This window comes from Ceratotherium simum, chromosome 37 (genome assembly GCF_057802395.1).
Source record: "Ceratotherium simum simum isolate JZ-2026a chromosome 37, ASM5780239v1, whole genome shotgun sequence".
NCBI lineage: Eukaryota > Metazoa > Chordata > Mammalia > Perissodactyla > Rhinocerotidae > Ceratotherium > Ceratotherium simum.
In genome coordinates, this window is record NC_141936.1 from 3,725,964 (window position 1) to 3,739,551 (window position 13,588).

Below are 13,588 nucleotides of genomic sequence, written 5' to 3' on the forward strand. Positions count from 1 at the left end.
GAGACTCAGGGAGACAGAACCTGACACTTGGGCTACAAAGCTTTGAAGCTACCTGATTAAAAAGTGCCAGCCCCAGCCTGGTGGGATCAGGGCAAGGATGCAACAGCAATATGTTGTAACAGAGCCTTGGCCCCAGCACTGCTCACAGATTCTGGGGGGCAGGCTTCCTTGAAGAAACGTTCACGTTATATTATTTAGTGAGAAAAGGGTTGAAAAAGTGTATGTTCATAAAATTCTAATTTTAATAAGTGTCTATATATACTTATAGATATGCACAAATACTTAAATACTGAAAGAGAGAGAATAAACAAAATACATAATACGTGTTATAATATATAAAGAATAAACATAGAGGGGCTGGCCCAGTGGTGCAGCAGCTAAGTGCGTGCGCTTTGCTTCAGCGGCCCGGGGTTCGCCAGTTCGGATCCCAGGCGCTCACTGATGCACCTCTTGTCAGGCCATGCTGTGGCATCGTCCAGTATAAAGTAGAGGAAGATGGGCACCGATGTCAACCCAGGGCCCGTCTTCCTCAGCAAAAACAGGAGGATCGGCGTCAGATGTTAGCTCAGGGCTGATCTTCCTCATAACGAAAAAAGAAGAAACATAGAATATATTTTATAATATGATATGTTATTGTGTGTGTACGTGTGTGTGTGCGTGTGTGTGTGTGTGTGTCTAGTGAGGGGAGGTATAACAAAATGTTACTGGTGGTTATCTCTCTACAATTGGATCAAAGGGAGTTTTCATTTTCTTCTTTATTTTCCAACATTTGTGCAATGAACATAATGAACAAGAATTCTGTAACAGGTAAAATAGAATAATTATTTTCTTATTTTTTTAACGAGGATAGAAGCAGGGAGCTGAGAACCTGACATGATCTGAATCTGTCGGAGTTGACGAGCTCAGGTGTGTTCAGGTAGGATCTTTACAGGTTCAGGTAAGCTCGGGGGGAGCTGGACCAAAAGACAGACCAAAAGGCTGGAGTGAATGTGTGTCTAAGAACCCAGCAGGCTTTGAAGCTCGAACTTCCACCTGCATGATGCTAAAGGACCCTTGACCTGGTCATCCTGGTAAGCACTTCCCTGGGCCAATGGCTGGGCATTTTTCTCCATTGGTCATCTAGCTTGAGGCTGACCTGGACCAAGTGATCGTTGTTCTGGCAGTGACTAAGCATGGCATCATGGTGAATAATGCCACAGAAATTGGGCTCTTTTAAGAAAGGCCACAGATTTGGGTTTGAATAGTCACTAACCCAACTGTGTCATGATCTGTTTTCTATATATACACTGCTAGATTCAGTCAGTTGATATTTTGTTTAAATTTTTTGCATCCGCCATCATGGGTGCCTGTGGCCAATAATTTGATTTTTTCATCTGGCCCTCAGTCTAGTTTGGACATCAAAGTCATACACACATACAAAATGAAGCAGCCCATTGTTCTACCTTTGTCTGTTCTCTGGAGCAGTTTGTAAAAGTTGAGAGTGTTTCTTGAATATTTAGTAGAACCTATCTCTAAACTGTCTGCACCTGGCAGGAATTTTGTGGGTAGATTTTTTAACTATTGATTCAATTTTATTAATGAGCATACGCAGTTTTTCTACTCCTTCTTAAGTCAGTGTTGGTAATTTATATTTTTCTAGGGGATTGACAATGTTGTTATCAATTTTCAAGGTTATCCACAAGATATTATTATTATTCTTTTTGTTATACTTTTTTTCCAGTAATTTTATTGAGATCACAATGGTTTAAAACATTGTGTAATTTCAGGTGTACACTATTGTTTACACAGAATCCTATTATCGTTTTTTAAAACTCATTCTTATCTGTATATCTGTGCCTTTTTTATTCCTGCCATTGTAGTTGTTTATTTGGCTCTCACTGTCTCTCATTCTCTCTCTCTCATTCTCCCCGATCCCCTCTCTCTCTCATCCTTGAGAAACATAGCCAGAAAATTTTCTAAATTACTAGTCTCTTCAAGAACCTGCTTTTGGTTGTATGGGTTCTCTGCATCGTATGTAAGCTATTAATTTTGTTCTAAGTCCCACTTGAAGCGCATTCCACAAGTTTGGATATGTGGTATTTTCATTATCACTCAATTCTTAATATATTCTTATTTCTATTTTAATTTCTTCTTTGAATCATGACTTATTATAACTGTGCTTTAAAATACCCAAATGTATCACTTTATTAAATTTATTGACTTCTAACAATTGCATTGGGCAGAGAAAATATGGCCTGCATAATCCCAGTTTTTTAATATTTGTTGAGTCTTATTTTACGACCTAATATATGAACATTATAACAGTTCCATGTGTGTTTGAAAAGAATATGCATTCTTTATTTTTAGGTGCAACATGCTATATATCATTAGATCAAAGTTCTTAATTTGTCTTTTAAAAGTCCATATCCTTTCTTTGTCACACTGCAAGGGTGGACTTATAAACCTCTCCTTGTAATTCTATCAAATCTTGCTTTATATATTTTAAAGCTATGTTATTGGGGTATATAAGTTTATAAGTTTCTCCTGGTGAAATCTTCCTTTTACCATTTTATAATGACCCCCTTTACCATTATTTATGGTTTTTTCCTTAAAGTCTATTTTGTGTGCTAATGTCGTTAATAACTGTTCTCTTCACTAGCATCTGCCTGGGATATCTATCTCCCCACTTTTACTTTCCACCTTTCTGTTCTCCTTATGGTTTAAGTATTTGTCTTACTAAAATCATAGAGTCATATATATTTTTTAATTTATCTTAATGTATCAGTCTGTGTCTTTATCCAGCAAATTCAATTCATTTCTATTTCTTGTGGTCATTAACCTGTTTGGATTATTTTTCCCATTTTGTGCTTTCTATCTTCCTACATTTTCCTCCTTTCCTATCTTCTAGAGCAAGGATTGGCAAACTCAGCCTACAGGCTAAACCCAGTCCAATGCTTGTTTTTGTAAATAAAGCTGTATGGGAACACGGCCATGCCCATTTGTTTAAATCTTCTCAATGGCTCCTTTCACACTGCAATGACAGACCTAAACAGTTGCCACAGAAACCGTATGGCACATCAAGTCAAAATATTTACCATCTGGCTCTTTATAGAAAAACCTGACCCTTGTCCTATAGGACTAGAGAGGTTATTTTTTTCCATTTTTCCTTTACTGTTTTGAAAGTTACAAATTCTACTTCTATTCTTTTAGTGTCATGATTAAAATTTTAACATGTGTACTGGACATGACAAAGTCTGAAGTTAATCCATTTGTTCATATGACCATTTAAGGATTTTATGGATTATTATTATTATTATTGGATTATTATTATTATTATTGGATTATTCTCCTCCTAACTTACATGTTATTTCATCCACTATTTCAGATCCTACATGTTTTTAAACATTTAAAATGTCATTAATACTATTACTGTTTACATTGTCAATCCTTGTTTAGATTTATCCATTTGTTTACTAATTTATTTGCTCACCATTCTGCTTGAAGTTCACTTCTTCCTTCTGAGTTCAGTTTTCTTCTTGCTAAAGTACATTTCTAGAAGTTCTTTTAGTGAGAGTCTGTTAGTGATAAATTCTCTAAGGTTTTGTTTTTCATCATTTCTTGCTAACTCTGGTATGACAGTTTAGTTAGGTAGAAATTTCTATTTTAGCTCAACACTTTGAAGATATAATTTCACTGCCCTCTGGTTACTGTTGAGAAGTGGCAGCGAAATTAACTGCCATTCCTTTTTAGGTAATCTTTTATTTCTGGCACTTTTAAGGTATTCTCTTCATTTTCAGTCTGCTAACATAGCTTACTGTTATGTATATATAGGTGTAAATTTCCTTTTACCCATCCTTCTTAGAACTGTTTTTTCCCTGAATCAGAGAATTCAGAACTGCCCTCAATTTTGGAAAGTTCTCAGTCATCATCTCTTTGATCTCGCTACCCTTCTCTCTATGTGTTCCGTCTGGAACTCCTCCTGTACTTCACTTGGACCTTCTTAGCCCATTCTCCATGTCTATCAACCTTGTTTCCAAATTTTCCCTCTCTTTATCTCCATGAGCTCACAGTGATCTTCCACTTTACTAACTCTCCATTTTGTTGTGTCTAATCAGTTTTTAACCTAACCATTGAGGGTTTTGGTAAATTTTAATTTCTGTATATTTTATTCCGAGAAGTTCTCTTTTGGTCTTTTTAAATCTTCCTTGTCTTTTGTTTTACTTTGTTGGTGGCTTGTTCTTTTTGCTTTTTTTTTTCCCCCATTGTGTCTTTAATCTTAACTATTTTATAATCTTTATTTGGTAATATTGTTACATGAAGCTCTTAGGGATCTAATCCTACTGTTTGTTATATCTACGAACTTAAGAGTTTATTTTTCCCATCCATTGGCACCTTTGGACTTTGAGCTCATCTTCATTGGAGTTTATCTGTGAGAATTCGCTGTGCCCATCCACAGAGGTTTTGCATTCTCTCCTGCCAGGTGATCCAGAGGTATTACCAGCCCACAGTTAACTTTTTCCTAACCTGTCAGATTGAGGCTCTATGCCACTCAGATAGTATCAATTCAAACCCCAAATATACCTGAGGATAGCCACCAGCTACAAATCTCAAAAGCAACCATTTTTTTCTCTTTGGAATCAGACCAAGGTTGACAGGCTTTCTGTCATCTCCGTGTACCAACGGCTGGATTCTTTTCTGGTCCACCTTTTCACTGAAAGTGTAGCTCTTCAAAGGAGTGGGACGACTCATATTTAGGAAGCTCGGTTCTAACCTCCAGCCTCTTATGAGCTCAAAGATTCATCTCCTGTTTCTACACAATCATTAAAACCCAAGAAAAGAACTCATTAGTTAAAAAGAAATACAAAGTAACATCAACTTTCGTCTTTCCTGCCTTCGCACCTGCCCCAGTGCAGCTCTGGCATCAATTCCCACGTATTTCCGGTTGCTGTTCCCTCTTTGGTTTGGGTCTTTATAAAAGATACCTTCTAGTAAGTCATGTTATTATATGTGTTATATTTTAGCCAACATTCCTAGGCATTTTGTATCAAGATGTTTTGCACGTTCTCTGTTTCATCAGATTTCAACAGAAGTAAAAAATATATATTAACACCAAACTATTTTAAGCATTATAAAGCAAACTCTAATATCCAGATGAATTCTTCCCTAGATTATTTAAAAAAAAAATGTCTGACTTAGGGAAAAGGGCCTCCCACATTGTAAGGAACATTTCCCATCCCATTCCTAGGCCCCTGCCTCACGGTCTTGCCGTTGAGATTTTCCTATCATTGTAAATCCTGAAAGAGAGATGGGGGACATGGGAGAAATAATCTATTTATGTCAGTTAACATCTGAGACGCCAAAAATAATAGTGAGAGGAAATAGAGCAGCTAGTGAGGCAGCAGTTACTCAACTCTTTCACAATGCTAGAATTTTGCCCTTTTTGGTGTTTCCAAAACACCAGAGAAATTAGTTCTTCTTAAGGCATTGCCTCCTAACAAAATGTCTCTCCAACACCTTGGTCACAACAATATTTTTAAAGCAGCCATCATCTTTACAGTTTAAAGAGCACTTCCATGTGCCTTGTCTTGTGGAAGTCCCCACCTTACAGACAAAGAAAATGAGACTAAGGGGTTAAGCGAGTGACCTGTCCTGGTCAGCATCTTGTGGTCGGCAGCGCCAGGACTTGACTATTTTTAGCAGAAAGAAAATAGTGTTCATATGTTCCTGTAAGTAAGAGTAGAAGCCAGAATCTGTTCCCCTGCTGTCACATCATCGCAGACACCACCTATGGGAGCACAAGCAACGTTGAACGTTAAATCAAGCAGCTTTTAAAATCTTGTCCTAAAATGGAAATTGTGCGATTTCCGGCCAAGTGATGCTAGGCCAAGGGTGGACTGTCTGGAGCTTGGAAGCAAACAAGAAGAGAGCAAGAGGTGTCCAGGCATTGGAAAGCGGGTCCTGGAAGGTGACGCTTGAAGGAATTGGATGTCCCACAGTCTTGGGAGGACATGCTGGCGTCCGGAGCTGCCTGTGCCTGGCACCTGTGTCACGGGCTGTTCGGGTCGCAGGGAGAGGTGTCTCACTTCTGCCAGGGACATGGAGAGCTGGGGTGACTCACCCTGCCTTTCATCTGCATTTGCTCTCTTGGCAGGAATGATTTTCATTGTACCATAACTCATTATGACCCAATCCGTTTAGGGTGATACATCGACTGAAATTGCTCCTCAAGGAGAAAGAGCTCATACCAGCTTCCAATCCGAGGTTTTATGATTTGAGTCATGGCTTCCTGGCTTTTTCCCGTCAAGGACTGGAAGTCTTAGCACACAGACAGGAAGTTAGCCACCGGGAAGAACTGACCCCCAGCCTCTTCACACCTCACTGGCCGGGGGCGGGGCTTCTCTCCAGAGACCAGCTGTAGCAGAGCAGCAGGGCAAGAACCAACGCAGGAACAGAAGCCCAGGACGGCCAGACAAAGGGGCCAGCAGAGATGGACAAGCTGGGGGAAAGACCCACTGGTCTGAGGACAAGAGAGGCAGGAACCTGCAGAGGGGATCCAGGAGGTTCCCTACAATGGATGCTGTGGTTGCTGGCTGGTTTCCCTCGGATATTGGGGCACAAAGCAGGACTGGTGGGTCCAAGCACGATATGGCAAGGATGGGCAGGCAGCCACCGGGTCACCAGGATGGGAATGTCCAGAATGAATGACTGGTGATGTATGCATGTGTCTTCCCCCTGAGGAATTCTGTGCTCATCTTCCTGGCTTGATTTCCTGCTCCCCCAGAGGGGACCAGGGTGATGGCACAGAGACTCCGCAGGCTCCCAGCCAGCCCAGCCTCTTCGCTGAGCATGAACACTCCATACTCACTGGAACATTAATTCACCCATCTGTCCACCCTTCATGCAGCAAATGCTCAGGGTGCCATGGAGCCGAGGACAGGTCTGGGTGCCAAGGGTACGTTTGTGGGCTGTCCTGGGTCCTGAGCTTGGACCAGCTGGTTGTCCAAGAGGAGGACCCCCAGCCTCCCTGCCCGTCATGCTCAAACCCAGCTCAGCTGATTTTCACACCCGAATCCCCTGCCGCTTCCCCAAATCTGGAACCACCAATAAAAACGGACAGCTCTGTGAGATAGACAAGGCACAGACTCCGTCTCCAAGGCCCTCTCAAACAGGAAAAACAAAGAACGGCCATGGGGTGAGAAGACCAGTTCCGATCCCTCCGTGACCGTCAAGATCCCATGGACTCAGGAAAGTCATTTGACCTCCACGAGCCTCTAGCATGGAGATAAACTCATTTTCTGGAGTTATTGTGGGGATCAAATGGAAGTGAATATAATATGTTTACAAGGTTGTACATTTTTAAAGTAATTTCTAGAGAAACGCAAGCAGAATGGCGAAAGAAGGACATAGCAGTTCCCAAGACTACTGGGCAGCGCAAGGTTGGATGTGGACCTTCTGTGGTGTCCCAGGGAGGCAGGGAGCTGCCAGGTCCCACAAGAGGGGCATCTCGGTTCTCTTTCAGCCTGGAAGATGGGAGCTGGGGAGACTTAAGTGTGACTCTACTTGGGCCAAAGTAAGGCCACTGAGATGGGCCACTTTGCAGCCACTGGTGGAGGCCACGCAGCTTGGTCCTGCCCCCATCCCCTCCCATCACCTCCTCCTCCTGTCCCAGCGCCACTTCACAGCATCTGGCAGCCGTGGCAGGCCCTCCCACTCTGAGGGGGTCTCCTCCCGCGTTTCCAAGCAGGAGGAAGATACTGCTTTCCCTGTGGGCTCACGCAGAGCTCCCTTCAACGGCGTCACCCACGCCCGGGGAGGCTTCCCACCACATTCTTGGCAGGCCGGGCCTGTCTCCATCCTGCATCACTGTACATGTGGGCCCCATTTGCAGGGGGGCACAGCGCTGGGGTGGGGAAATTCAGAGGGGTGGCTGTTGGGACTGAGCCTAAACACTTCCACCTGAGAATGTGGAGGGAGTACCCCCCAAAGTGATGAAAGGGACCAGAGAGTGTGACGCTGCACACGCCAAGACAAAGGGGAACAGAGGGTCCCCTGAGGTGGGAAGGCAGGAGGGGTCCTCCGGAGGCAGCAGCGCAATGCTGAGCCCAGAGACCCCCCCCCAACGAGAGGCTGGCAGTGGGGACAGCGGGTGACCGGAGTGCCTAGGCACTATTGCAGGCGCATGGCTGGCTGCTGAACATTCTCTGCCACTCGGGGTTTGTGGAGACCAGCAAGGCCAGCCCCAGGGAGGCTGACGGGCCCCCAGACACTCCAGTTCCCATCACAGCCACCTTGATCGCGGCAGATCAGTTGCTATGTTCCTGGGGGCATCAGCAGGCTCTGCAGTGGGCATGGAAACCTGCCCAGAACGGCCAGGGACCCACCAGTCCAACCGCCACTTCCCAGATTAACGAGCTGAAACGCCGAGAGGGCAGGCGGATCACCTCACGTAGGTGGCTGGTTAGGCACCGACTAGCTTAATTAAGTTAGTATCCGCTGCCACCAGCAGCTCTGCCTTTCCAAGCACAGAAGGCTCAGCGAGGACTGTTAACAGACTGGGGCCTTCTGTCCTATTGCTAATGTTTGAAAACAAAATGAACAAAGCCGCTGGAAAGGGCCAAACCCTCCCAGTTCTTGCCATGCCTAGTGCCTGTGGTCAGGCCTCTCTACACCAAGCCCACTGTCTCCAGAACCAAATCGTCCTCCCCCAGCAGCAGGCAGCTGCAGGATTCCCAGGCAGAGCCACAGGTGGCAGGCCACTCCGAACATCAGGCCCTGTCCACTGGACCAGGGCCAGCCCCGCGGCCCTTCTATAAGATACTATGTTCCCTGTTTCTTCCAAGACAAATGGACCCATTAACTTTTTCCACCGTTCCTTCCTGCTCCTCCCCACCAGTTACACCAAAAACGTTAGCTTTCGAAGCCTTCTGGTTTCAAAAGTTTGGAGGCATACCGGTACAGAAAGACTTCAGTGCAATATGGTATCTGGGCATTGTTGAAGCTAAAGCCAAACAATGGATTGACAGGTCACTACACAGAATCAGAAGACTCAGGAGAGGGAACACTGTGGGGGCCTGACCACCCAGTCCCTGGTCCACACGGGCACCATAGCCTCTCCCGCAATATTCTCAACCCACACGTTTTAGGTGATCATGGGGCCTGCGCCCCATGCCAAGGATGGGGGACCGAACCCCTGGTTCCAACAGTGACCACAGAGTGCCAGCATAGGATGATAGCACCAGGGGTGTGTTTTTAAAGGATCTTCTCAGTGGCTGTGTGAGGAAGGGACTGGGTTGGAGCGAGAAGGTAATGCAGAGACCAGTGGGAAAATAACCCCACAACACCTTATCTAGCGCTTACGATGTCCAGCAACCATCCTGAGTGCTTTCAAGTATAACTTATGATATGCTCGTCACCCCCAGGGAGGGGGGATATTGGTACTAACCCCAATTTACAGACAAGGAATTTGAGCCCCAGAGAAGATATCCACCAAGGTCTGAGAATGATCCAGAAGAGAAGTGAGGAGGGCCTGAAACGGGCAGTGGGGGGTGGGGGGGAAGAGGGACGAGATCAAAGAAATATTTATGACCAGTGAGGGCTGGGAAGCTGGGAGGGCTCTGGGAAGACCACTGGGCTTCTGGTTGGGGTCACTGGGGGTTATTTAAAGGAGAGATGAGGAGTTCTTTTGCAGGCTAGATGATTTGGGGACATTCACATGGCATCCGGGGGAGCTGTCCTGCAGAGGACTGGACATGTGGTTCTGGGGCCCAAGGGACCCAGGGGTCACAGACACCCAGGTGGGCCTCGGCAGGGGCAGTATAGGGTGAAGCCATGGGAGATCCCACATTGCCGGATCCTCCTTCAGGAGGCCCCACAAGGCCTTGGAAACAACCCTCAAATTCCTATTTCCCAGCTGAGGGGAGAGAGCTCTGGGGACAGTGCGCGACTCAGAACTCTGAGCACAAGGTGAGGACATTCTCCATGGACAGCCCTGTCACTGACTTGAGAAAGTGTGTCCACAGCGGGGTCCAGCAGCCCCAGTGTGGGAATCCACACGAGGAGTCCAGCCTCGGCGGCCTTCGGATTCTGCTCAAGTCGGAGGTGCAGGGAAGAGAAAGCTTGACCAGAGAAGACCCATCAGGGAAGGAGCCCTCAGAGAACGGCCAGTGCTGGGCGGGGGTCTGGGAGAGCCCTAGAAACCTTGAAGAATTCAGAGGAAACGAACCTCCCACACTTCCAATAAGTGGTTTTTCCCTTAAAAAGAAAGAAAAAGAGAACACTGACAAAGGGAAGAGTACTCTTTACCCTCCAGGCAAATTCTACAGAAAGGAGAGGTAGGTGGGAGGGCAGGCGCAATTCCAGGGCCCACAGCGCCGCGCCAGCTTGAGAAGGTGCTGGAGCCCCTTGGCGTGGGGCCCACCCGCTGCCTGGAGCTTTGAAAAACAACTTCCTGTCAATAAATGTGAACAAAAGTTTGGACCCATCTTCAAAGTGATGAGTTATGCCGAAAATATGTTCCTGTGAACTGGGGGAATGGATCATTCGTGGTGCTTTGGCATTTGGGAGGGTTTATAAATAACCACCCAGGTCTGCTCGGGTTGCGCCTGCCATGGGAAAACGCCCCGCTCTGGATAGCAGAGGAGACCTGGAGCCCAGGAGCCATATGTGATCAATCAGGAGGTTAAAATTAGCATGCCGCTCCGCACGGGCCAGCCTCCCCAGGCAGGGCTGGCGAGAAGGTGCCTGGAGAAGCCCAATTCACATCCTGGTGTCGGGAGGCAGAGGGGCTCCCCCGAGCCTCTGTTCGGCACTGAGCAATGAGGTGGACCCCTGGACCAGCTCCTCCGTTTGTATTTTGGAGGGGAAAAAGGAAGGGACAGATTCTACATGTGGTTTCCATTGAAACTGAGAAAAGTAAAAACATGTGCTGGTATTTCTAGCTGACACGGTCCTTGTTATTTTAATGAGAAAGTCCCTAATTAGGGGCCAGATCGAGAAAGAAGCCACACCGCGCTTTCTCGTGGCGCCCACACCTTGCCCCATGGGGAGCCCAATGCCCCTGATGGGCACTCCTCTCTGTCCGGGAACCCGCTCCATCAGCTCAGAGGAAGGAAGGAAAGTGTGGAAAGGCAGATCTTCCAGCCCTAACAATTCCTTTCTCGGTGTCAAAGGTGTGGCCCAAGCAGTTCATTTGTCAGCGTTTAAACATCATTACAGCATTAACAGCCTCTCTCAATGCCCAAAAGCTGGCTTTGCACACCTATAAATCAGAGTACATCAAACCGGAGTTTATTGAGTCTCAGCCAATCAGGAGTAAAACTTCTAGAATTTTTACAATTCTCTGCGTTCTTCCAATTATATTAAAATATTTATTTATACGTTGCATGATAGATATAAACGTTTTATTAAGAACATTTGAAAGCTGGCTCTTTAAACAGAAAAAAGGCATAATGCGTGCTGGCAGAGGCTCGGCCAGTATACACCTTGGTCAGTGGTTTCCTATCAGGAAACGGCTCTGATTGGATTTGCAGGATTATTAGCAAGAATAAACAGGTGGGCTCAGCCAACTATTTATTTATGGCTACTCACCTTCCTTAGCAGCTCCCCTTTGGAGTGGATTCCTGTTTTGTGTCCTGGGACTTTATTGCAGGGTCGCAGGGCACCCCCGCCTCCGGGCAGCTGCCCCTCACAAACCTGCTGCTGGTCCCTCGAGAGCAGGATGCCGTGGGGAGCGGGACTCCACCATTCTATCATCGGGAGAAGAAGAAAGTTGGGCGAGCTGGGTTAAGAACACCAAGCCCCACCTTCACCCTGCCCTTTCCTGGCTGGGTGATCTTGGGTCCTTAACTTCCTCTCTGAATCTCAGTTCCTCTGTCTCTAAAATGGGCAGGATAACGAGCGCACCCAAGAGCCAAGACCATTCCTCCACCCCGCTAGTAATAGATGGCGACCTGCCTCGCCACTCCAGAAGCATCTACTTTCAATGTTATCTCCATCCAATCATCACCTCCCCCTGGAGGACCCTCTGCTGCTGAAGGGCCAAGTTCTCAGGGAGGTACTACGTCCCAGCAAAGGATGCTGAGGCCTCCCTGAGGCTCTGTCCCTAAGTTTAATGCTAACGCCATCACCAAGAATCATGGTCTTTTACTGAGCTCTCACGAGGTCCTGAGCCCTGAACGAGCATCATCCCTGGGGTCCTCTCCCCAGCCCTCCATGGGAGGGACTCCAGCTCTGATGAGGAAGCTGGTCTCAGGGTGGTTGAAGGGCTTGGCCAAGGCGTCACAGACCATGCCAGGCGTGCCAGTGCCAGGGCCTGGCAGGCCACCACGGTGCTCCACAGCCCGAGCAGAAAGCATCACAGCCAACTACTTGGGAGCAGAAGGCCAGTCTTGGCCCGCCTGGGAAAGCGGTGTGGCCACAGGCAGGATCATCTGCCAGGCCAGGCCAGGGACAGCCAAGTGGGAACTGAGCCACAGGAAGGGACTCTGCCCACCGAGGAAGCACACTGTAAGGGCCTTATCAGAAACCCTCCACCTGCAGAGACTGCCCTGCACATGGGGGCCTCTGCTGCCTCCAGAGGCCCCTGGTGTGAGAGCCCAAAGCTCATTATTTTCAGCACATCACTGACCATGAGAACAGACTACACAACGCACGCTAGCTCTGGCATGATAGAAGCCGATTTCTTGTTCTTGCAACTGTCCAAGGCAGCTGTTCCCAGTCAGCAGACACGCTGTTCCCCCCAGTAATTCAGGGACCAGCTTCACCCTCCCTGGGCCTCGCAGTAATGTGCACCCCCAGCAGGCAAAGGAGAAAGAAGACAGAAAGCCACTGCAGGGGGTGTCCAGGGGCCAGACTTGCATTTCACTGGATAGAATCCATTCTCACGGCCACACCTAACTGCAAGGATGGATGGGAAATGTAGTCCCACTATGTGGCCAGAAAGAAGAGAAAAGGCTTTGGTGAACAAGTAGCCATCACGGCTGCAGGGACCTGTTTTTCTCACATAAGAAGAACACAAGAGGTAGGTTTGGCTGCTCAGTGATGCCTACACAGACCAAGGCTCTGTCTGTTATCTCCCCTGACCATCCCAGTAAATTTGCTGTTGCCTTCATGCTTGTTCCTTCATAGTTGGAAGTGGCTGCTGCAGAACCAGACATCACTTTTGCATTCCAGGCAGGAAGATAGGGGAAGGGGTGGGGAACTGTGCTAGCCACATCTGTCCCCTATTATAGGAAAGCACAAGCTCTCTCAGAAACCCGCTCAGCACATAAAGCTTCATTGGCCAGACTAGAGCACGTGGCCTCCCCTAGCCAAAAGGGAAGCTGGGAAATCAGAGAAGAGGACTCACACAATTGCCCTTGACTGATCATGCTCCCCTGCCTGGGGCTGGGCTCATTGCTATTAGAAGCAAAACTGTGGTCTGGCTGTCCAAGAAGAAGGGGGATGGATAGTGTATAGGCAGCCATGAGAGCCTGCTACCATTGGGAAGACGGGTCTCTGTATAACGCTGTAGTGGTGGAAGAGTGTCCCCCGAAAGTTCATTTCCACCTGGAAATGAACGTGACTTTATTTGGAAATAGGGCTTTGCACACGTAATTAGTTAAGAATCTTG

General features: G+C 47.0%; 1 long non-coding RNA gene across 1 annotated transcript in view; it reads right to left on the reverse strand.

The window, feature by feature from the left end:
* The window catches only part of LOC147912284 (uncharacterized), a 68,148-nt gene that overhangs the window by 32,615 nt on the left and 21,945 nt on the right, over positions 1 to 13,588 (reverse strand). The window contains exon 2 of the long non-coding RNA XR_015550047.1: positions 11,566 to 11,723. This is a non-coding gene — a long non-coding RNA (uncharacterized LOC147912284). The remainder of the gene's footprint in view (positions 1 to 11,565; positions 11,724 to 13,588) is intronic.